Raw genomic sequence first — 26,808 nt, 5'->3', positions numbered from 1 at the left:
TTCTCACAACCAGCAGATGCTGTGGTGTGTGGTGAGGTGTCTGAAACAACACCATAAGCTAAATAAAGATATCTCAACAAATGTTAAATTACAGGCCATTTGGTTCCATTTGTCCAGAAAATATGATATCTTTATATCTCGTTGATCCCACACCATTGAAGTGTTTTAATTTAGCAGATGTATTAGTTGTATTGCATTTTCTTAAAGCATGTCAGATATACAGTATATATTGATATGTCTATATCTACAGATTGTTTATATATATATATATATATATATATATATATATATATACACAGTATATAGATAGATAGATAGATAGATATAGACCCACCTTATAGAGGTTGCCTTGTCGTGGCTGGTGGGCTCGCACAATTTGATCAAAATGCGCGCTAAGAACCTCACTATGGTAAGTAGAATCCACAGCAATACATATTTATTTATTTATAGTGTTTAGGCGTCATTAGTGTTCACAGTGTGCTGTTGCCATTTTCTTGTGTGCTGTATATTTTTACAGTCACAGGCGTTCTGGCACCTGTATACTTTGTTTGTTTTTGTTTTTTTGTATGCATGTTTTGTTTCATTTTGCGGGAATGTGCTGATCAAACTTTTGTGTCTCTTATGTATTGCATATTTGTGGGATTGACTGCTTCCATTTTTGATCTTGCACTCCTCCCATTCTGCCCTGGGTGATTTTAATTAGTTTAATGCTGGTACTATCCCTAAGTATTTGTAGGCTTAGTTCCAGTTCTAGGTGTATGTGCAGTGTAGGGACCCACCTTATAGAGGTTGCCTTGTCGTGGCAGGTGGGCTAACACAATTTGCTCAAAATGTGCATAAGAACCCCTCTATTTTAAGTAGATTCAGCAGGAATGCATATTTATTTATAGTGTTTAGGTGGTATTAGTGTTAGCAGAGTGCTGTCACCATTTTTGGATATTGTATTGTTTTGCAGTCTTAGGCTTCCTTGCACCTGTATACATGTTTTGTTTAATTTTGTTGGAATGTGCTGATCTGATGAACTTTGTTGTCTCTTATGTATTGAATATTTGTGGGATTGACTGCCTCCATATTTGATCTTGCACTCCTCCCATTCTGCCCTGGGTGATTTTAATTTGTTTAATGCTGGTATCATCCCTAAGTATATGTAGGCTTTGTCCCAGTTCTAGGTGTATGAGCAGTGTAGGGACCCACCTTATAGAGATCGCCTTGTCGTGGCAGGTGGGCTAACACAATTTGATCAAAATGTGTGCTAAGAGCCTCACTATTGTAAGTAGATTCAGCAGCAATGCATATTTATTTATTTATAGATAGTGTTTAGATGGCATTTGTGTTTGCAGAGGCCTTTAACTATTTTTGTATGATGTGTATGTATGTATGTATATATATATATATATATATATATACACATATACATATATATATATACATAGATATACTTGCTTGCTCTTTCTGAGCTTGGTGGTTTAAGTGGCTTGTGAACTAAGTGGAGTTCTAAAACCGGAGTTGAAAAGAGGAGTTGAAGCCCCAGTAAGTACTCTTCTTTTTCTTTGACAATTGTTCGCTGTTTTGGTGTAACTTGGATAATGGATAGCAAGATTGGAGGTTTTCTTCAGTGCACAGTTTGTCATATGTATACACGACTGGAGCCGGAGTTCCAGGGTGAATATCTCTGTGGCAGATGTGAGCATGTTGTTCACCTGGAAGCTCGTATTAGAGATCTGGAGGAGCAGAATGCAACACTGAGGAGGATAGACAATCTTGAGCTGAGCTTGCTGCTCACGGAGCATGCAGTTAGTGGGTTAGAACTGGAGGGTGAAGACATGGGTGAGCAGGATCAGGTAAGTAGCTGGGTTAATGTAGTTAGGGGCAGTAGAAAGGGGTCAAAGACAAGGAAGGCCGATCCGGTTTCTGGCATTCCAAGCAAAATTGCCAGGTTGGGTGATGATGCGAGGGTGTCAGTCTCAGAAAAGGCAGCCCTAGTGGATACTGATCTCCCTAACAGCCGGGAGAACAGCCCAGCTAGTAGGCAGAGGCAAAAGGGTTGAGTCCAGCGCTGAAGAGGGTAAAACGGAAACTAGTTCCAAGTTTACTAAATAATCGATTAAAAGGTCCAATAGGTTGGAGTCCTGGTGTGCAAAACGGGAGTAAATATCGATCCAGTCCTGAAGCCTACGCGTTTCAGACGTTAGGCACGTCCTTAATCATGGCTGTTGACCGCGACACACACAGCAAGTGTCAGGTGAGCTGGAGGACTTCTTCTCTATATACCTTCTGTCTGAGCCCAGCTAGTAGTCGGTGGGATGGTAATGCAGGCAAGCCAAGACAATTGATAGTTGTTGGGGATTCTATAATCAGGAAGACGGATAGAATAATTTGTCGCCATGACCGCCTCAACCGAATGGTTTGCTGTCTCCCTGGTGCCAGGGTTCGGCATGTGGTGGAACGGGTGGACAAATTGCTGGGAGGGGCTGGTGATGATCCAGCTGTCGTGGTCCATGTCGGTACCAACGACAGAATAAATGGTAGGTGGAGGAGCCTTAAGAATAATTTTAAAGAACTAGGCTACAAGCTGAAGGGAAGGACCTCCAAGGTTGTATTCTCAGGAATACTGCCTGTGCCATGCGCATCACAGGAAAGACAGCGGGAGCTTAGGGAGTTAAATGCATGGCTGAAGTCTTGGTGTAGAGGAGAAGGATTTGGGTTCCTAGAGCACTGGGCTGACTTTTCATTGGGGTACAAACTGTATTCTGCAGATGATTTGCACCTAAATGGAAGGGGGTCCGCTGTGCTGGGGGAGAGAATTCTAGCTGGGGTGGCGGAGTATTTAAACTAGGGCTGAGGAGGGAGGTCAATGTAGAAAAAAAAGGGGTAGCCAGGTTAGAGAGGGGTCAGACTATATTGGTGGGGGGAGAAACAGAATGTGGGGAGAGGACTAGACAACAAGATAAGGAGATCCTTTCGTTACAAAACATCAGTGTAAATAAAAAGGACCGATTAATGTCAAATCACATTTCTGATAATAAAAGTGAAAAACTGACAGGCAAGTTAAAGTGTATGTTCACAAATGCCAGAAGTCTAGCAAGCAAAATGGGGGAGCTGGAGGCCTTGATACTGGAAGAAAATATAGATATAGTTGGTGTTGCTGAAACATGGCTGGACTCTTCACATGACTGGGCTGTAAATCTACAGGGTTTTACACTTTTTCGTAAAGACAGGACAAATAGGAAAGGTGGTGGTGTATGTCTGTATGTGAGAAGTGATATGAAGGCGAGTGTGAAAGAGACAATAGTGGGTGAAGACTGTGAGGAGGTTGAAACCTTGTGGGTGGAACTAGAAAGGGAGGTAAACACTGAAAAAATTACTTTTGGTGTAATCTATAGACCCCCCAATATAACTGAGGAGATGGAAGGTCAGATATATAAACAGATGGAGCGGGCTGCACAGGCGGGTACTGTAGTGATAATGGGAGATTTTAATTTCCGGGATATTAATTGGTGTCATGGTTCGGCTTCAACTGCAAAGGGGAGACATTTCCTCAACCTGTTGCAGGAAAATTTTATGGGCCAGTTTGTGGAAGACCCGACTAGAGGTGAAGCTCTGTTGGATCTGGTCATTTCTAATAATGCAGATCTTGTTGGGAATGTCAATGTTCGTGAAAACCTCGGTAACAGTGATCACAATATAGTTACATTTTACCTATACTGTAAAAAACAAACGCAGGCTGGGAGGGCAAAAACATTTAATTTTAAGAAAGCCAATTTCCCCAGGATGAGGGCTGCAATTCAGGATATAGACTGGGAAGAACTAATGTCAAATAATGGAACAAATGATAAATGGGAGATTTTCAAATCTACTTTGAGTTATTATAGTGCAAAATTTATTCCTACAGGTAATAAGTATAAACGACTCAAATTAAACCCCACATGGCTTACACCTTCTGTGAAAGGGGCAATACATGACAAAAAAAGGGCATTTAAAAAATACAAATCTGAGGGTACAGCTGTAGCCTTTGTAAAATATAAAGAGCTTAATAAAATCTGTAAAAATGTAATAAAATTAGCAAAAATACAAAATGAAAGGCAGGTGGCCAAGGATAGTAAAACAAATCCTAAAAAATTATTCAAGCATATAAATGCAAAAAAGCCAAGGTCTGAACATGTAGGACCCCTAGATAATGGTAATGGGGAGTTGATCACAGGGGATCAAGAGAAGGCAGAGTTACTAAATGGGTTCTTTAGCTCTGTATATACAACAGAAGAAAGAGCAGCTGATGTAGCCGGTGCCAGTGCTGTTAATATATCAGTTGATATACTGAATTGGATGAATGTAGAGATGGTCCAAGCTAAATTAAATAAAATAAATGTGCACAAGGCTCCGGGACCAGATGGGTTACACCCTAGAATTCTTAAAGAGCTTAGTTCAGTTATTTCTGTCCCCCTTTTCATAATATTCAGAGAATCTCTAGTGACTGGTTTAGTGCCAAGGGACTGGCGCAGGGCAAATGTGGTGCCTATTTTCAAAAAGGGCTCTAGGTCTTCCCCGGGTAATTATAGACCAGTAAGCTTAACATCCATCGTGGGGAAAATGTTTGAGGGGCTATTGAGGGACTATATACAGGATTATGTGACAATAAATAGCATTATAAGTGACAGCCAGCACGGTTTTACTAAGGACAGAAGTTGTCAAACTAACCTAATCTGTTTTTATGAAGAGGTGAGCAGAAGTCTAGACAGAGGGGCCGCTGTGGATTTAGTGTTTTTGGACTTTGCAAAGGCATTTGACACTGTCCCCCATAGACGCCTAATGGGTAAATTAAGGACTATAGGTTTAGAAAATATAGTTTGTAATTGGATTGAGAATTGGCTCAAGGACCGTATCCAGAGGGTTGTGGTCAATGATTCCTTCTCTGAATGGTCCCCGGTTATAAGTGGTGTACCCCAGGGTTCAGTGCTGGGACCACTATTATTCAACTTATTTATTAATGATATAGAGGAAGGGATTAATAGCACTATTTCTATTTTTGCAGATGACACCAAGCTATGTAATATAGTTCAGACTATGGAAGATGTTCATGAATTACAGGCAGATTTAAACAAACTAAGTGTTTGGGCGTCCACTTGGCAAATGAAGTTTAATGTAGATAAATGTAAAGTTATGCATCTTGGTACCAACAACCTGCATGCATCATATGTCCTAGGGGGAGCTACACTGGCGGATTCACTTGTTGAGAAGGATCTGGGTGTTCTTGTAAATCATAAACTCAATAACAGCATGCAGTGTCAATCAGCTGCTTCAAAGGCCAGCAGGATATTGTCGTGTATTAAAAGAGGCATGGACTCGCGGGACAGGGATGTAATAATGCCACTTTACAAAGCATTAGTGAGGCCTCATCTAGAATATGCAGTTCAGTTCTGGGCTCCAGTTCATAGAAAGGATGCCCTGGAGTTGGAAAAAATACAAAGAAGAGCAACGAAGCTAATAAGGGGCATGGAGAATTTAAGTTATGAGGAAAGATTGAAAGAATTAAACCTATTTAGCCTTGAAAAAAGAAGACTAAGGGGGGACATGATTAACTTATATAAATATATTAATGGCACATACAAAAAATATGGTGAAATCCTGTTCCTTGTAAAACCCCCTCAAAAAACAAGGGGGCACTCCCTCCGTCTGGAGAAAAAAAGGTTCAAGCTGCAGAGGCGACAAGGCTTCTTTACAGTGAGAACTGTGAATTTATGGAATAGCCTACCGCAGGAGCTGGTCACAGCAGGGACAGTAGATGGCTTTAAAAAAGGGTTAGATAATTTCCTAGAACAAAAAAATATTAGCTCCTATGTGTAGAAATTTTTCCTTCCCTTTTCCCTTCCCTTGGTTGAACTTGATGGACATGTGTCTTTTTTCAGCCGTACTAACTATGTAACTATGTAACTATGTAACTATGTAAGTGTATTCATATATAATACACATATCCTATTTTTGCTTATGTCCATGGTACCAGAATTTGTTCTGTAAAATCACCATTGTTAGTGTTATCAATTAAATTCACATGCCTGTACAACCACATATACAGTTTAACAAATACTATTATCAGTGCAAAATATAGTTATGTTAAATAAAGGATGCACTATGTAATTAAGAGGTGACGTTTTTGCTCTCAGCATAAAGAAAGTAAGCAGGTGGCTTACGTCAATAGGATGCTCATGATCCCCCTTAGTGATTATATACATTTTATTGTCAACCCTGATGCCAAATAACCATTATCTAGAGTTCAAAGGAAATCTGTATTCAGTTGAATCTTGAAAGCGCCAGACCTATTCAATACTGCTCAGCGCAAGCAAAGAAAAAAATCAATTGGACAAGTTGTCAAGATATAGTATGTTTCAGTGGTCTCAAAGTCTTAACCTCTTCCAACAGAAATATTATGTGCAATAGCCAAAAACTGTTATCCAAAATGTATTGTCACAATTTAATGTTAAAGATGAAAAAGTACTATAAATATGTGGAAGAAAGTTTAAAGAATCAGTTTTGAACATTTTTGCATTCTATTTTAAGATTCCCAAATAAAACCACTTTTTTTTTCTATGTTAAAGCCATTATTTTATTTTTAATTAAGTTAAATTTTTTTTGCTATTTCTACAAAAATAGGATTTTACAGGATTTCTTGCCTCACAAGGGATAATAAGGCACTATAGACAAAAAAAAATGCAGATATTAATTAACATGCAAAAAAAGACTAATATTTTTTCAGTTACGTTACTTTGCATCAATTACGTATTCTGATATTTCTTTGAGTAATATCAATGTTTTGTGTATAAAACCACTGCTAAACTTTCAGCAACTCAGAGATGAAGGCACTTTTATCTAGGGACATTACAAGTATGTTCATACGAAGCAGATTTGCTTCAGAAATTTCTGCAACTGAAAAACCATCCAATACATGTGAATAGGGTTGTTTCTGCGTCATGTGCATGGATTTTTATAATCAACATTCAGATGTAAGGGACAGTAGAAAAAATTTCTGTGACACACCTGCCACATGTGAACTTACCCTTACTTTACATTCCCTCACGTCCTACCAGGAGCACAATAATGGGGATAATGGGGGTTTTCTGCCCTCCCCTGGAGGTCTGGATTTAAATTCTAGTTCTGACACCAGAAAGCATAAATTCTGATGCCAGCTGACTTCCTGTAGGTAGCGATATCTGTCACGATCTGTGGGTATGTGGACCCACTGGGCTGTACCGCCGTATAGCAGCCGGATAGCAGCCGGATAGCAGCTGGCCAAACAGTGTACCAAGTCAATGTCTACATAGTCCAAGCACAAGGGTACCTGTAACGGTTCAGACAGTAGTAACGGCTAGGCTCAGTTGGGACCTTTTCAGCAGACACCAGGGGTTGTAAAGGAACAGGTGTGACCGATGGCACAACAAGACTCCAACTTTCACAGGAACAATGGTAGCACGAGATGCAGGATACAGGTAGCAGGTACGGGAACACTGGGAACAGGATAACACTAAGGGACCATTTGCAAGACTAATACGGGTAAACACAACAAGGCTCAGGCAATGAGAAAAGGGCAGAGCCCTTTTTATAGTCCAGGGTGATCATGGGTTAATTGATGATTATTTTCATGTGCGCGCACTGGCCCTTTAAGAAGGGGCACAAGCGTGTGCGCACCCTACGGGACACAGCAGAACGGAGCAGAAGTGAGCACTAGCGTCTCCTAGGGAGGAGATGCGGGCCAGCGCTCACAGATCCATCCCGACGCTACAGTATCTAATTTTCTTCTAAAAATTGCCAATTATAACTACAGATTCTTGTGTTTGATGTTCATCCTGTCCAGCTATTCAATAAATTTTTGTTTGCTTCCTCAAGGAAGATTATTTGTGCTGCTCCTTTTACATCAGGCCATCCGGGAAGTCTCCATTTTACAATTCCTAGAAAAGAATATCATAGAGGAGGTCCTTACCTCAAGGGGAGGAACAGGAGTTTATTCTCCCGTAATTCTAGCTCGGGAAAATGAAGGCTAGTTATCGACCTCAAATTCCTTAAAGGGAATGTGTCGCTAGAAATGTTATTTTATTTTTTTCAGTTAAACAGTTAGTATATAAGTGATTACACATTGTTTTAATTTTTTTCATTTTTTCACAAGTCAGGAAATATTATAAATTAGATTCTAATTTATAACATTTCCATGTGCTGGTCACTAGAGGGGGCAGTTCCCAAAATTGCAGCATTGACAATGTGGTAAGCAACCTCATTGCTTTATGCTGCAAATTTGGGGTAGACACACTCGCTCTAGTGCCCTCACACATTCCCCGCTCCCTTATCCTGGCTAGTGCCAGGAGAGGGAGGGGGTTGAATCTTCAAACCTCCTACACTGTGTGCCGCCATTTTCTGAGCGAATGCACAGTGTAGGAGGATTAGATACAGTGGTAATCAGACAGTACATACACGAACATAATACACACATCACATACACAAACATAACTTAACGACCGGAAGTCGTCATCTTACTGTCCGGCCGCGGCTTCCAGTCCACATGAAAATGGCGCCGGATTTCACTCTGCCGTAGACCTTCCTTTTGGTCTGTGTGGGAGCGGCGCATGCTATAGTGAATGGAACGGCTCCCGTTCGCATTCCCTATGGGGATGTATGTGCCGTATTCCATCTCTGTATGTGTCGTTAATAGATACAGAGATGAAAAAAAAAATGGCAGCCCCCATAGAGAAGTAAACGTAAGAAAAATGTAAAAAGTACAACACAACACAAATAAATAAAATTTATTTTAATAACATACTAAAAGCAATATTATATATAAAAAAAAACATTTTCGTGACACCTTCCCTTTAACCAAGCAAAAGAAATTCACATTAGAGACAATCAAATCCGTGATCTCCATTTTAGAAATAGAAGATTTCATGGCGTTTATATATAGTCTTGAAGGATGATTACCTTTACATTGCCATTTTCCAGCCTTCCTAAAATATCTGAGAATAACTGTGTAGTTAAAAGGCAGTGTCAAGGCAGTGCATTCACCCTGCAGTTCATAGCTCTTCTGTTCAGGATCTGTTCAGCTCCTCACACCTTTTCTACGGTGGTGTCCGCTATAGCTGGCCTTATGATCACAGAGGATATATGTGTTTCTATACTTGGATGATTTGATAATAAATCCAATCTGATGCTCCTTCAAACTAGTGGCCAGTTACTCCAACGCTGTTGGATAATAAATTTTGACATTTCATTTGTCATTTCAAATTCATGAACCTGTCAGATGTGTCCTTGATCCAACCTCTCTTAATCCTGTTGACTACAGACACACTGCCACTTAGGGCCCTTTTATACCGACCAATTATGGGGCAAACGAGAGTTCACATAACGCTCATTCCCGATAATTGCCCTGTGTAAACAGGGAAGCGCTCGTTCATTGGCTAATACTATCGTTTTAAATGCCGAAAGTATTATCGCTATCTGCAGCTCATCTCCCTGTGTAAACAGGGAGATGTTCTGCCAACATGATTGAAATGTATGAGGATGAGCGATTGTAGTAGGTGTTGCCTCTAGAATTCTATGGCTTGCTCCTAAAGGAACTCAGAGCCATATTATATGCTCTTTTGCTTTGCTCTGCAGATCCGTATAAAGTCAGACAACTTAACATCAAGCAGGATGACACTGAGACGAGGTCTAGCAGTTCGAGGAGAATGGTTTCTGAATCTAGAGATCTTAAGCATATCACCAGGATGTGGAGGGATGCCAGACATCTATCTCATGGCGGACAGGTGCAGCGCCAAGGTGGAAACATCTTTGTTTTTATCAGGGGGACAATTTCTTTGCAGTGGATGCCTTAACCATTGGAGATTAATTTTGTCCTACATTTTCTCTTTCAAGTTCCTTGATAGGCAGGTTATTGATGAAAATTAGGCAAGACCAGGCCACGGTAAAAGTCGAGGATGTGGCTGGAGACTTCCCCATTGCAGAATTTGGTGTTTCAGAGCACTGAACTCTGCCAGAACCTGAAGAATTTCAATCTGTCAGCCTGAAAGTTGAGTATCCCCTATTATAATTTAAAGGGCTCTCTGGTGAAGTCATGAAGACCTACTCACAGTCCAGGTCCGAATCTAGCAAGAAGGCTTATGCAAGGGTCCATCGAACATAAAGGTCCAAATTTAGTCCATGTCCTTTTTGAATAAGATCCATTTCACGAAAGCCCTTGATAAAAAGGTGCTGGAAACGGTCCGCTAAAATGAGACCTACATTTGACCCTCTGAAAGAGATCCCACATAATAACCTATCCTTAACCTCTTAAGGACAAAGCCTGTTTTGGCCTTATAGACCAAGCCAATTTTTTCAAATCTGACGTGTCACTTTAAGTGGTAATAACTTTGCAATGCTTTCATTTTTGTTTTCTTGTTAAACATTGTACATAGTTAGTTGTAAAATTTGGTCGTCGATATATACAGTATTTATTTGTGAAAAACACCAATATTTTGAGAAAATTTGCAAAAATTTTCATTTTTATAAATTTAAATGTATCTGCTTGTAAGACAGATAGTAATACCACACAAACTAGTTACTAGTTCACATATCCCACATGTCTACTTTATGTTTGCATCATTTTTTGAATGTCCTTTTATTTTTCTAGAACGTTACAAGTCTTAGAACTTTAGCAGCAATTTCTCAAATTTTTAAGACAATTTCAAAAGCTTTTTTTTAGAGACTAGTTCAGGTCTGACGTGGCTTTGAGGGTACTATATATTAGAAACCCCCTATAAATCACCCCATTTTAAAAATTGTACCCCTCAAAGTATTCAAAACAGCATTTAGAAAGTTTCTTAACCCTTTAGGCGTTTCATAGGAATTAAAGCAAAGTAGAGGTGCAATTTGCAAATTTCATTTTTTTTGTAGAAAATCAGTTTTAATCAATTTTTTCTGTTACATGGAAGGTTTTACCAGAGAAATGCAACTCAACATGTATTGCCCAGATTCTGCAGTTTTTAGAAATATCCCATATGTGGCCCTAATGTGCTAATGGTCTGAAGCACACACCTTAGATTCAAATTAGCACCGTGTGAATTTTGGGGCCTGCTTTTTATTAGAATATACTTGTATTTTATTTACTATGTCAGGTTTGAAGAGGTCTTGTGGTGCCAAAACAGTGGAAATACCATGAAAAAAAACACAATTTGGCAAACTACACCCCTCAATGAATTTATCAAGGAGTATAGTAATCATTTTGATCCCACGTTTATTTGCTCAATTTAGTGGAATTAGACCGTGAAAATTAAAATCTACATTTTTCCCATTTAAACTCAGAAATGTTACATTTTTCCAGGCATAAAGGGGAAATATGTGGTAATAAACTGCTTTTTGGACACACGGCAGGTATTAGAACCGAAGGAGCAACCTTTGGCTGATGCAGCTCATTGCTGGAATGAAATGTCAAATTAGCAAAAAGCCCATGCGACACCAAATCAGTGGAAACCCCCCAAAAGTTACTCCATTTGTGAAACTACACACCTGAAAGAATATATTGAGGGGTATAGTGAGCAATTGACCCCACAGGTTTTTTGCTGAATATAGTGGAATTAGGCCATGAAATTGAAAATTACATTTTTGCCGATAATACTTGAAAATGTTACATTTTTATAAGGAATAAAGGAGAAAAAGCACACCAACATTTTAAAATCAATTTCTCACGATTATGGAAATACCCCATAAGTGGTCATAAACTGCTGTTTGGACACAAGGCAGGGCTCAGAATGGAAGGAGCAGTATTTGGAGCTCAAATTTAGCTGGAATGGTTTGCGGAAGCCATGTTGCATTTGCAAAGTCCCTGAGGGGCCAAAACAGTAGGTCCCCCCAAAAGTAACTCCATTTGGGAACTACACCCCTTAAAGAATCTATCTAGGAGTATAGTGAGAATTTAGACTCCACAGATCTTTTTGGAATTAGGCCATGAAAATGAATATCAACATTTTTTCCACTAAAATGTTGCATTTTTTCATTTTCACAAGGGTTACAGGAAAAAAAGCACCCCAACATTTCTAAAGCAATTTCTCCTGAGTACGGCAATACCCCACAAGTGGTCATAAACTGCTTATTGGACATACGGCAGGGCTCAGAAAGGCAGGAGTGCTATTTGGCATGCAGATTTTGTTGGATTGGTTATTGGGTGTCGTGTCGCGTTTGCAAAACCCCTGAGATACCAGAATACAGTGGAAGCCCCCAAGAAGTGACCCCATTCTGGAAACTACACCCGTCAAGGCATTTAGCATTTGCCTGGACATATGACATTGTTTAGATGTGAAAAGCACTATGCGCATTTGAGCCATATTTTGGTGATTTGTTACAGCATTGTTCCACAATTGCAGGGCTCTGAGGTCAAATAGTAAAACAAACCCCCTAGTAGTGACACCTATTTTGAAAACTACACCCCTCAAGACATTTTAAGGGGTGTAATGAGCATTTTGACCCTACAGGTGTTTTTTTCATTAGAAATTAATGCGCAGCAGATGGTGCAAAGTGAAAATTGTAATTTTCCACTGATATGCTATTTTAGTACACAATATGTTGTGCCCAGTTTGTGCCACTGAAGACAAATATCACATAAACTGTTAAGTGGGTTCTCCCGGGTATGGCGAGGCCATATGTGTGGACGTAAACGGATGTTTGGGCACACTGTAGGGTTCAGAAGGGAGAAAGAACCATTTGGCTTTTAGAGCGCGGATTTCGCTTGGTAGTAGTTCTGTTTGGCATTTTACTGTTGTTTCAGTTTATAATGCATTGGCACATGTAAGCTGGGCAGAGTACATCCGGGCATAATAAGGTGGTATAATTGTAATGTCCGTGGCTGCGGGCCGTCAGCTCCAATCCCCCCTGACAACCACAGCCACAAGTCGGTAAGCGCTGGCCCCAGCCTCCTCCTCATGAGACGCCAGCGCTCGCTTCCACTCACCTCCTAAGGAGTCTGTGATAATGGACCAGTGTAAATTATCCACCCAGGAGCGACAACACAGATGCACTTCTGGACTCTGTCTTTATTGCGGCCTCGGTGGCCATCTTGTGTGCCTGTGTCCCCAAAGATCACAAAGTCTAGGGTTGCTAGGAGTGACAACCTTGGGTAAGAATGGACTTCCGTCTAAATTGTCCATACCTGTGACCATAGTGTCCGGTGAGAGAACGCATCAGGTCTCTGCGTATCTGGACTCTGGATCTGCTGCTAATTTCATCCATAGAGACTTGGTGGACCTTCTGCAAGCCTGTTGACAGTTGCTTCCGTAAATGGACTGCCTCTGCCAGACCCAGTTGTAGCTGTGACCAAGCCGCTGAGGCTCCAAGTGGGAGCTCTTCACTCCGAACTTCTGTCATTCTATGTCCTATCCAAAGCTGTTAACCCTGTGTTGCTGGGCTTGCCTTGTCTCCGACTGCATGCCCCAGTCCTGGACTGGCATTCTGGAGAGGTACTCCAGTGGGGCCCTGAGTGTCAAAGCCGTTGCCTGGTGCAAATAAGTTTGGTTCAGCCTTCTCTGCGTCGGTCATTGGCAGGATTGCCGAGTCATTATGCTGCATTTTCGGACGTCTTCAGCAAGAGGGAGGCGGAGACATTGCCTCCACATCGGGCGTATGACTGCCCTATTGAACTGATTCCTGGTGCATCCCTTCCCCGTGGTAGGGTATATCCTCTCTCCTTGCCAGAGACTCTGTCAATGTCCGCCTATGTGAAAGAGAACTTAGAAAGGGGCTTCATACGAAAGTCTTCCTCCCCGGCAGGAACCGGGTTCTTCTTTGTCAAAAAGAAAGATGGCTCTCTTCGTCCTTGTATCGACTACCAAGGTCTTAACCAGATCACGGTGAAGAATAAATATCCGTTGCCACTGATCTCTGAACTGTTTGATCGTATTCGTGGTGCCAAGATTTTTTCTAAGCTGGACCTGTGTGGGGCTTAGAACCTAGTCCGTATTCGTAAGGGTGATGAATGGAAGACTGCATTTAACACCCGTGATGGACACTATGAGTATCTAGTAATGCCCTTCGGCCTGTGTAATGCTCCCACGGTCTTCCAGGAGTTTGGTAATGACATTTTCCTTGAACTCCTCTATGTTTGTGTAGTAGTCTACCTTGATGACATCTTGATTTTTTCTCCAGATCCTATGACGTATCAGAGACATGTTCGTCAAGTTCTGCTACGGTTAAGGTAGAATTGTCTATATGCCAAGTTGGAGAAGTGCGTGTTTGACAGACATGCTCTACCCTTCCTGGGCTACATCGTCTCGAATTGAGGTCTCGAGATGGATCCTTAGAAGGTAAAGTATGTCCTGGAATGGCCACGCCCTCAAGGCTTGAGGGCAATACAGCGCTTTTTGGGATTCACCAATTTTTACAGACAGTTTATTCCAAACTTCTCCTCACTGACTTCTCCCATCTCTAACCTTACTAAGAAGGGCATGAACGCCAACGTGTGGACTCCCGAGGCAGAGTCCGCATTCAATAGCCTGAAGAGTGCCTTCACGTCAGCCTCTATGCTCCATCATCCGGATGTCTCTCTGCAGTTCTCGTTGGAGGTGGACGCATCCTCTGTCGGTGCTGGTGCACTCTTGTTCCAGAGTGGTCCCAAGGGCAAGTCAAGAGTATGTGGATATTTCTCTAAGCTCTTCTCTTCCGCAGAACGCAACTACTCGATTGGGGATCGGGAGTTACTGGCCATCAAATTGGCTATGGAAGAGTGGAGACATCTACTAGATGGTGTAGCTCATCCAATCCTAATTTTTACAGACCACAAGAATCTGACCTACCTCCAGACGGCCACACGGCTGAACCCTCGTCAGGCCAGGTGGTCACTGTTCTTTACCAGGTTCCAGTTTGAGCTCCATTATCGCCCGGCCGACAAGAATGTGAGGGCTGATGCCTTGTCCAGGTCTTTCGAGACAGAAGACACCATGGAGATTCCACAGAAGATTATTGATCCGTCTTGCATTGTCTCTGTCAATCCCCTGCAAGTTGGGGGACATTCCTCCAGGGAGGACTTTTGTGCGCCTGGCTGATCGTGGAAGAATCCTCCGCTGGGGACACTCCTCTAAACTGGCAGGTCACGCAGGGGTCCGCGAGACTCGGATCTGATTGCTCGTCATTTCTGGTGGCCCACGCTGCCCAAGGACATTATGGACTTTGTTTCTTCCTGTTTTGTATGTGCAGCCAACAAGGCCGCTCACTCCAGACCTGCTGGTCTGCTGCAGCCATTGCCTTGGCCCAATGCTCCCTGGCAGCATATAGCTATGGACTTTATTACGGACCTGCCTCCCTCTGCCGGATGCAGTACTGTCTGGGTGGTGGTGGATCGATTTTCGAAGATGGCCCACTTTGTTCCTCTGACCGGTCTTCCTTCTGCTCCTCAGCTGGCCGAGCTGTTCATCCAACACATCTTCCGACTGCACGGCTTGCCGCAGCATATTGTGTCTGATCGAGGTGTTCAGTTTACCTCGAAGTTCTGGAGAGCCCTCTGCGGACTCCTCAGTGTGAAGTTGGACTTTTCCTCAGCCTACCATCCTCAGTCCAATGGTGAGGTCGAGAGGATCAATTAGATCTTGGAGAACTACCTACGCCACTTCATCTCCAAGCATTATGATGACTGGGTGCAGTTGCTCCCATGGGCTGAATTTTCCTACAATAATCACACCAGCGAGTCCACAAGGAATACACCGTTCTTTATTGTCTACGGCCAGCACCCACAAATTCCTCTCCCGGTGCCCGATACTTCGGAGGAACCAGCGGCTTACTCCGCTTTTGGAGACTTCCTGCAGATCTGGCAGCAGACCCGATCTTCCCCCCTAATGGCAGTCGACGGCATGAAACGGAAGGCGGACACAAGGAGAATAGAACCTCCTCAGTTTCTTCCTGGCACGAGGGTCTAGCTGTCTTCCAGGAATATCCGACTAAGGGTGCCATCATGCAAATTTGCTCCCAGGTTCCTTGGGCCCTTCGAGATCCTACAGCAGATCAACCCTATCGCCTACAAGCTTCGGCTGCCTCCTACCCTCAAGATCCCCAACTCCTTCCACGTCTCCCTCCTGAAGCCGGTGGTTCTGAACTGCTACACCAAAACTACTAGCCCTGTGGTTGCCTCCAGCGGTCCTTCAGACACCTTTGAGGTTAAGGAGATCTTGGACACCAAAAAAGTGAGAGGAAAGACTTTTTATTTGGTGGATTGGAGGGGGTTTGGTCCTGAAGAGAGGTCTTGGGAGCCAGAGGAGAACCTCAATGCTCCTACTCTTCTGAAGAAGTTTCTCTCTCGCTCTGGTCCCAAGAAGAGGGGGCATAAGAGGGGGGATACTGTAATGTCCGTGGCTGCGGGCTGTCAGCTCCAATCCCCCCCTGACAGCCGCAACGACGAGTTGGCAAGCTCTGGCCCCAGCCTCCTCCTCAGGAGATGCCAGCGCTCGCTTGCACTCACTTCAGTCGGATCCCGTAGGGTGCACGCGCACACTCGTGCCCTCTCTTAAAGGGGCAGCGCGCACACCGGACTTTTGATGAACTTTGAACCCGTGAGTACCCTGGACTATAAGAGAGGTCCAGCCACCTGCTTATATGCCTGAGCGTTGTTGATGCTTCCGAAGTTTGTCTATGTGATGGCCTCCTAGTATGTTCCTGTTTCTGTTCCCTGCATTCCATACTATCCTGGTGGAGCACAGTGCTGTGCCAAAGTCATGTCGTGCTTTATCCCACGTCTGGCCTGCTTCACCTCGTCCACCTGATGCCTAGTCCCAGCCGAGCCTGCCTTACTGCTGTCCGAGCTGCCACAGATACCTATACAAACTATAGACATTGACCTGCGCCCTGTTGGCCAGCTGCCTTACCGCCAAGGTGGTACGGCCCAGTGGGTCCACAGACCCTGCGTGACAATAATAATGTGGTAAATAAATAATAATTCACAGATGTGTGGCCATTATTGCACTGATAAATGTTGCCCAAACTTATCCCCTTTTGGAACACACTCTGCACATTTTGCGTCGCAATACTCTGAGAGCCAGAACTTTATTTTTTTGCCAACAGAGCTGTGTCAGGGCTTATTTGTTGCGGGAAAATCATTCGTACCATTTTGGGGTACATGTGATTTTCTGATTACTTTTTGTTCCATTTGTTTGGCAAAAGAAAAGCAATTCTGATAATGTTTTGTTTTTTTTACAGTAATCACCATGAGCTCCTATCGGGTCGATAGAATTACAGAAATATCATATGTAATATAGTTTTCTTTGTTTTGCAGAGTTTGCACAATAAAATCAGTTTTTTAAAATAATTAATTTTTTGTGTCACCATATTCTGAAAGCCATGACTTTTTTATTTTTCAATTAAAAAAGCTGTGTAAGGCCCCATGCACACGACAGTATTTTCCACAAGTACTTACGGATAGTAATTACGGACCAATTCATTTCTCTTGGCCACGGACACCTTTCAGTATTTTTATTGATGGGTGTCCGTGCTGAAAAAATTATAGAACCTGTCCTATTCTTGTCAGTAATTATGGCAAGGACTCTCTCATATAAGTCTATGGAAGCTTGCGTAAATACGGACGGCTACTGATGTCCATCCATAAACCATCCGTATTTACGGAAGCATTGCTAGGCAACATGTTGATGACATCATTTGCATCCTCCCTTTTTTGTACGGATCTGTATATACGGATGAATTACAGATGCAATACGGACCGTATTTATGGACATCCTTCCATATATACGGATGAAATACGGATGCCTACGGATCCGTATTTACGGACAGTATTTTGGGATAGATACAAATCCAGTCGTGTGCATGGGGCCTTAGGGCTTGTTTTTTGCGGGACGGGTTGTAGATTTTATTGGTACTATTTTGGGGTACAAGCGACTTTTTAAATCGGTATTTATTCTATGTTTTGGGAGGGCTGGTTATCAAAAAAATTGCGATTTTGTCAGTTGTTTTTTTTTTTGGGAAGTTCACCGTGCGGGAGAAATAACTTTATCCCTTGGGTCGGTACGAACGCGGTGATACCAAATATGTGTACTTTCTTTTAACGTTTTCGTTTTTTGCTATAATAAAAGAAAAAGGCAGTTTTTGGTTTTTTTAACATAACTTTGATTATCCTAATACATTGCACTACCTACGTAGTGCAATGCATTAGAGCTGTCAGTCATACACTGACAGCAAGCCTATTAGGCTCCGTCTCTGGGGGGGGCCTAATGGGCTTCCGTATTTGGCAGACCAGGAGGCCATAGTTAGGCTTCTGGATGCCATAGCAACCATCTGTACCCCCGCGATCGCGGCGCAGGGATGCCGATCGGCTATAAATCACTAGGATGCCACGATCGCTTTTGTGTAATCTCGTTGTAACCTGTCATCTACAGCGTAATCTCGCGAGATTACGCTCGCTCTGCTGTAAGTACCACAGAAACAGTAACGAAGTGCAGGGATTGTGAATAGACATCCCGTGGAATGTCTATTCCCTGTCTAAACACTTCAGTATCGTTAATGTGTTAGTATAAGACAGCACATAGGGATCTAAAAGGATCCCTATGCGCTGCCTAAATGAATGGAGAGGAGTCCATGACGCTGATTGGTCAGCGTCACACACTCCTCTGTACAACGCCCACTTGGTCTAAAGTAAAAATACGCCCACTTGGACATTAAGCAACTCATTAGCATAAATCTAAAATCACTAATAAAGTGGTGAAAATAGATCGTTTTTTAAAATAAAAAGCACTGCTGTCACCTACATTATAGCGCCAATCTCCTTATGTAGGAGATAGGGCACTTATAATGTGGTGACAGAGCCTCTTTAAGATGTAATTTATGATGCGTGGTGAACGCAGTCTAAAAGGAACTAAAAAAAGCTATGCCAGAATTGCTGTTTTATTGTCACCTGGCCTCCCAAAAAAACGGATAAGGGTATGTTCACACGCCCTATTTACAGACGTAATTCGGGCATTTTACACCTCGAATTAAGTCCGAAAATACGGCTCCAAAGCCCTGGCAAACATCTGCCCATTGAAAGCAATGGGTCTTACGATGTTCTGTGCACACCGGCGGTTTTTTTACGCGCCGCTGTCAAAAGACGGCGCGTAAAAAGACGCCCGTGTCAAAGAAGTGCATGTCACTTCTTGAGATGTAATTGGAGCCGTTTTTCATTGCTCCATTGAAAAACAGCTCCAATTACGTCCGTAATTGCCGCCTCGAAAAACGTGAGTACGAGCAATTACGTCTGAAATTCAGGAGCTGTTTTCTCCTGAAAACAGCTCCGTAATTTTAGCCGTAACGGACGTGCACGTGTGAACATACCCTAACAAGTGATCAAAAAGTTGCATGTACCCCAAAATGATACCAATAAAAACTACAGCTCGTCCCGCAAAAAAACAGCCCTCATACCACTACATCTATGAAAAAATGTAATTAGTTAAGGCTCCAATAAGTCAGGAAGAAAAAATATGCTCTTGTGCTGGCCCGAGGGGAACATTTCTTCTGTTTCAAGTGGCGAATTATCAAGGCCCCTAAAATTAGGGAACCAGGAAGGGGAGGGCCCAAACATATCTGCTGGAAGCGAGGGTGCCCGTATTATATCAGGACAACACTTTCCAGCAAAATTCCCCAAACTGCAAAGATGCGGAGTGTGGACCAAAAAGGGGATAAGTAAGGACATTTATCAGTGCAACAACGGCCTGTGCAGAAAGGATTCTTCACAGCGTAACACACATCTATGGATTATTTTATTATTTTTTTTTACTCTATTATTATACCATCTGACTATGCCCCTGATGTACTCTACCCCGTTTACATGTACCCCCACATTATAAACGGAAACACCATAAAACTCCAAACAAAACTAATACCAAGCAAAATCTGCGCTCCAAAAGCCAAATGGCGCTACCTCCCTTCTGAACCCTACAGCGTGCCCAAACAGCAGTTTACTTCCACATATATGGCATCGCCATACCCGGGAGAACCCTTTTAACAATTTTTGGGGTGTGTATCTACAGTGGCACAAGCTGGGCACCACATATTTGCCACTGAAATGGCATATCTAGGGAAAAAAATAAATTTCTACTTTGCACCTACCGCAGCGTAATCATTCATGGAAAAGACCTGTGGGGTGAAGATGCTCACTACACCTCTCAATAAATGCCTTGAGGGGTGCAGTTTCCAAAATGGGGTCACTCCTTAGGGGTTTATTTTATTATTTCACATCAGTGCCTCTGCAATTGTGAAACAATACTTTGTAAATTACCAAATTAGGCCTCAATTTCGCGTGGTACACTTTCACTCCTGAGCCTGGCTGAATGTCCAGGAAAAAGATTAGGGCACATGTAGGGGGTTTCTAAAACCGGGAAACACAGCATAATAAATAGAGAGCTGTCCTTTTATGGTGGCACAAGCTGGGCACCACATATTGGCACATCTATGGAAAAAATCCCATTTTCACTCTGCAACATCGAGTGCACACCAATTTCTGCCAATCACCTGAGGGGTTAATATGCTCACTACACCCCTAGAAGACTATCTTGAGGGGTGTCGCTTCTAAAATGGTGTCCCTTCTGGGGGGGGTACACTGTTTTGGTCCCACAGGGACTTTGCAAATGCGACATAGTGTCCAGAAACCAATCCAGAGAAATCTGTACTCCAAAAGCAAAAGGCGCTCCTTCCCTCCTGAGCCCTACTCTGTGCCCAAACATCCGTTTATGACCACATATGGGGTATTACTGTACTCGGGAGAAATTTCTTTACAAATGTTGAGATTCTTTTTTTCCTTTATTTGTTGAGAAAATGGAAAATGTTTAGCTAAAACTACGTCTCATTGAAGAAAAAGGATTTTTTTCATCTTCACTGCCCAATTCTAATAAAATCTATGAAACCCCTGTGGGATAAAAATGCTCACTACACACCTAGATGGATTCTTCAAGGGGTGTAGTTTCCTAAATGGAGTCACTTTTTTGGCGTTTTCACTGTTTTGGTCCCTCAGGGGCTTTGTAAATGCGACCTGGCCTCCGCAAAACTTTCCCGCTAAATTTGAGCTCCAAAAGCCAAATGGCGCTCTTTCCCTTCTAGGCCCTGCCGTGTATCTTAACAGCCGTTTATGACCAGACATGGGGGTCATAGTTTTACTCTGGAGAAATTGCTATACAAATGTTGCAGTACTTTTTCTCCTTTAGTCCTTGTGGTAATTAGAAAACAATTGAAAATCTTACATTTTCTTTGAAAGAATGTAGATTTTCATTTTCACGGCTACTACCAACCATTTCTGCAAAAAACCTGCGAAGTCAAAATGCTCACTTTTACCCTAGATAATTTCCTTAAGGGGTGTAGTTTCCAAAATGGGGTCACTTTTGGGGGATTTCCACTGTTTTGGCACCACAGGGGCCATTCAAACCTGAAATGGTGCCTAAAATATTTTCTAATAAAAAGGTTTCCCCAAAATCCTCTAGGTTCTCCTTTGCTTCAGTCAATTAGCACATTAGGGCCACACGTGGGATATTTCTAAAAACTATTAGAGTAGAGCCTCCAATTTTATTTCATATTATTAATTACTTAATTTTATTGTCCTTCCATGCTCTGGTGTACACCACCTATTGATTCATAGAAATTGTAGGTATGGGGAAAGAAGGAAAAGTAGAGCACGGTGGGTCAAATGTCGCCTTCAATTATTTATATTGATACCGACTAGTGTAATAGGAGAAAGATTTTGCTGTGCAATGTCCCCTTTTATTGCCACATTTTTTAATTATTTTTGTTATTATATATATATAAAGTGTATTAGTACTATAACACTTCAATATTTTCACAACTTTATTATAGATTCCTTAATTGTATTATTTTCAAATTCCATTGGTTAGGAGGCCTGTTTGTGGCTTTTCTCCCTCAATGGAAATAAGAGAGGCAGTGCTCCGAGGGTTTGTATTGTGACTGTAATATCCCCTGCGTGTGCACACCGCAAATGGTTATAGTCTGTCTCAGTGAACAGCTGACTGGTCACCGAGTGCCTCTTTGTTATATATGTTCCCAGCGTTGCCGCTCCGATCTCTAGTTGAGCAGCAGCGCAAGGGTAACAGCTTTCACTGCGTTCAGACAGACAGACTGCCCGTTGATAATCAACACTACTGCCTGGTGGGGTTTAAAGATTGCTGGCTGTATTACGCCTGCATTATTCGGAGTATCAGCCGTGAGTGCCGCGACGTCATCAGCACTCGACGGCTAAGTGGCGTGTAGTGATATCGCCACTACTCTCGTTCGTTCCCACTATGTCAGGAGCGAACCTCTAGATGCGGTAAGATTAGTTTTTTATTTTTCATTGAACTAATCTCTCCCTCAGTTATCTTTCCCTACTATCAGGGTCGGTATAGTCCCGACGTACGTTTCACTGAACTGAGTCAGCTTCTTCCGGGGGCGGGAGCATTTTGTTTCTGGTGCTTTTTATAGGCCAGATTTGACTGACATTGGTTCTAGCCAATCAACTCAAAGGGTAACTTGTTTCATTGTATCCTTTGTTGAGGAAACGGTGATGTGAATGTTTGTTACATTTGTAACATGACTTTTATCATCAGAAAATTTCATACAAGAGCATTTTCAGCAGTTTTTAAATAGATTAGTTAGATTTATAAGCGTTTATAGTGTGTTTTCAAATTTCCACTTATATAATTTGTCATTTTAGTAGACAGAGCATTTAGACAGATTTTCCATTAAGTTGATATCTATCTTTCACTTCTATATTTATTAATTTTTAAATATATTATATTAAAATGTCGTCAAAATTGTTTATTATTATTTTTATTTTTATTATATTTGTTATTTCTATTATTTTTAAATTTTTATGTTGTTTTATTAATTTTGTGTTTTTACATTTGTCTTCATTTTTTGTTTTATATTGTTTTTGATTTTTATATATATATTTATTATTATTATTTTTATAATTAAATTATTGACCATTTCCAGTTTAAAAATAATTTTGATTACAGCATTATTATAAATTTTCATAGAAAATCATGTATGTATAATGCAAAATTGAAACACTATTAGGAGCATTAAAATGAAATTCTTCTTTTTATAGTTCCATATTAATTTAATATGGGATGTTTTGTGATTATAGATATCACTGATGGTCAATAATTTAATTATAAAAATAATAATAATAAATATATATAAAAATCAAAAACAATATAAAACAAAAAATGAAGACAAATGTAAAAACACAAAATTAATAAAACAACATAAAAATTTTAAAATAATAGAAATAACAAATATAATAAAAATAAAAATAATAATAAACAATTTTGACGACATTTTAATATAATATATTTAAAAATTAATAAATATAGAAGTGAAAAATAGATATCAACTTAATGGAAAATCTGTCTAAACGCTCTGTCTACTAAAATTACAAACTATATAAGTGCAAATTTGAAAGCACACTATAAACACTTATAAATCTAACTAATCTATTTAAAAACTGCTGAAAATGCTCTTATATGAAATTTTCTGATGATAAAAGTCATGTTACAAATGTAACAAACATTCACATCACCGTATCCTCAACAAAGGATACAATGAAACAAGTTACCCTTTGAGTTGATTGGCTAGAACCAATGTCAGTCAAATCTGGCCTATAAAAAGCACCAGAAACAAAATGCTCCCGCCCCCGGAAGAAGCTGACTCAGTTCAGTGAAACGTACGTCGGGACTATACCGACCCTGATAGTAGGGAAAGATAACTGAGGGAGAGATTAGTTCAATGAAAAATAAAAAACTAATCTTACCGCATCTAGAGGTTCGCTCCTGACATAGTGTGAACGAACGAGAGTAGTGGCGATATCACTACACGCCACTTAGCCGTTGAGTGCTGATGACGTCGCGGCACTCACGGCTGATACTCCGAATAATGCAGGAGTAATACAGCCAGCAATCTTTAAACCCCACCAGGCAGTAGTGTTGACTATCAACGGGCAGTCTGCCTGTCTGAACGCAGCGAAAGCTGTTACCCTTGCGCTGCTGCTCAACTAGAGATCGGAGCGGCAATGCTGGGAACATATATAACAAAGAGGCACTCGGTGACCAGTCAGCTGTTCACTGAGACAGACTATAACCATTTGCGGTGTGCACACGCAGGTGATATTACAGTCACAATACAAACCCTCGGGGCACTCCCTCTCTTATTTCCATTGAGGGAGAAAAGCCACAAACAGGCCTCCTAACAAATGGAATTTGAAAATAATACAATTAAGGAATCTATAATAAAGTTGTGAAAATATTGAAGTGTTATAGTACTAATACACTTTATATATATAATAACAAAAATAATTAAAAAATGTGGCAATAAAAGGGGACATTGCACAGCAAAATCTTTCTCCTATTACACTAGTCGGTATCAATATAAATAATTGAAGGCGACATTTGACCCACCGTGCTCTACTTTTCCTTCTTTCCCCATACCTACAATTTCTATGAATCAATAGGTGGTGTACACCAGAGCATGGAAGGACAATAAAATTAAGTAATTAATAATATGAAATAAAATTGGAGGCTCTACTTTAATATTTCTTAACTATTCGTGTCCTGCTTGAATACTTCTTGATCCTCTCTTTTTTGGGTGACAAATGTGAATCCATGGCTACTTACAATATAGTGGATAAAATTAAAGAGCGACAAAACAAACAATTGTCATCAGTACAGAATCTATTTTCAGCAGAAGATGTGCTAATAGATGAGGTGGATAACCCCAATATAGATGTTTCATCATTATTGAAACAATTGAAGGATTTGACGTTACAACAGACTCAAGCTTGGTGGACAAAGTCCACATTAGAGCAATATCTGTCTTTGAGTCTTATTACCAGAGGTTTGAGAATTCCTTTATTTCCAAGCTACGAATTGAGTAAACCAGAATTAAAAACTAGATGGGAGGAAGCTCTGACAAAGTGTTCTAGAACACTGATGACAATATTAGTGGAAGATGAAACTATCCTGCTAGAAAAAAATAGAACCCCAGCTAAACAAAACAATAGAAGCCCTCGAAACACATAAGCAAAACAAAGATTTTGATGATAAATTTGACAAAGTTCTGGTCCAGATCGATAAGATTGAAGCCAGAATAAAAGAAAAAAAGAGGAGGAAATTTTTGCGAGACCAGCGAGACTACAAGTCTAATTCAGTATACATCTGGGGGAATAGATCCCAGAGGGCTGCAGATAAAAATTATAACAAAAAGAGTACTAAACCAGGATTTTCTCGATATAACCAAGAAAATAGTGAATCTGAGGTTTCAGATTCCTCAGAAATAGAGGGGGAATCTGATAGAACAAAAGCAGCACCTCAAGAGGTCAATTTAATCAAGATACACAACAAGAACAATCGACTTTTTTACTGGACAGATTACGCTGGGGTTACAGGGGACAACAGAGAGAAAGAGGAGGTCCCCCCAGAGGCAGGAGGAGAAGATAAATATATTGGCTTGTGAAAATAATACAATGCAAATAATTAATCTCTCACAACATGTGCTTACAAACGCACAAACAAACATCTTAAAAAGAGGCTATAATTTCTGCAAAACACCTAGGCTGAACAAGTTTGAGGTGATCAAAGACCTACACCTGTTCGGCCGTAAATTGATACACAAAAATTTTTTTAGTCAAAAGGATAGGGAAATGGATCCCCTTCAAATGAGCCTTAATGTACAAGAAAGCGCAACATTGAGAAATCTAGAAGAACTAGCTAAAGAAGGGGAAATCTCGGATGAGGAAAGTGAGCTGGAAATTGCAGCAACTGAATTAGAAGAAATAAGTACCCTAAATCCGAGATTAAAATTAAAATCCAAAAAGATGCCCTCCCTAGACCTATGCCCACAAGTCAAGATTTTCGTGGAATTGGTAACAAAAGATCTTCACCAATTGAGTGAAATGCCACGAAAAAATAATATCACAACTGAGGAATACAAAGCCCTTGAAGATTTTAAAACCTGGACCGATGTGGTATTTAAACAATCGGACAAGGGTGGGAACGTAGTCATCTGGCCCAAGTATCTTTATATTAGGGAAGCTAAAAAACAGCTTAATAATAAGGATTGTTACAAATCCCTATGGGGAGATCCCACCCTACAATTTCAACAAGAATATGAGAGACTCATCAACTCAGGTGTAGAAGAAAGGGCTATTTCTGAAAGTGAGGCCAAGTATCTCTCAGTCAGGCATCCTAAGTTGGCGACGTTCTATATGCTACCAAAAATACATAAAAATGTGGAACAGCCACCTGGCAGACCGATAGTGTCTGGCCAAGGATGTCTGACTGAGAGATGCAGTCAATGGCTAGATTTGGAATTACGCAATTTTGTATACAAATTACCCTCGTACACCAGGGATACAATGCAAATACTCCAGGAGCTTAACAATGCTAACTTGGATGAGGGAGAAATCCTAGTAACCCTGGATGTGGAGAGCCTCTATACGAACATCAGACACGACTTGGGTTGTAAAGCTGTGGATTTCTTTCTAGGTCGTGAATATAATTACAATCCCAATAGGAGGATTTTTGCTAATAAAATATTGAAGTTCATTCTAAGTAGGAATTACTTCGTGTTTGATTCTCGCTTCTTCCTACAAACCCAGGGAACGGCGATGGGAACAGCATGTGCACCCACTTTTGCCAATCTGTTCCTTGGGTGGTGGGAGGAAGAAATTGTTTTTGGCGAGCCCTTCCAGATGTATGTAGATAAGATCTCGATATGGCGAAGATATATTGATGATATCGTGTTCATCTGGAGGGGCTCGGAGGGCGAATTACACACTTTCATTGATGAACTTAACACCAA

Source organism: Rhinoderma darwinii, chromosome 3, assembly GCF_050947455.1.
Source record: "Rhinoderma darwinii isolate aRhiDar2 chromosome 3, aRhiDar2.hap1, whole genome shotgun sequence".
Lineage (NCBI taxonomy): Eukaryota > Metazoa > Chordata > Amphibia > Anura > Rhinodermatidae > Rhinoderma > Rhinoderma darwinii.
The sequence above is the reverse complement of the archived record's forward strand: the minus strand, read 5'-3'. Positions refer to the sequence as shown.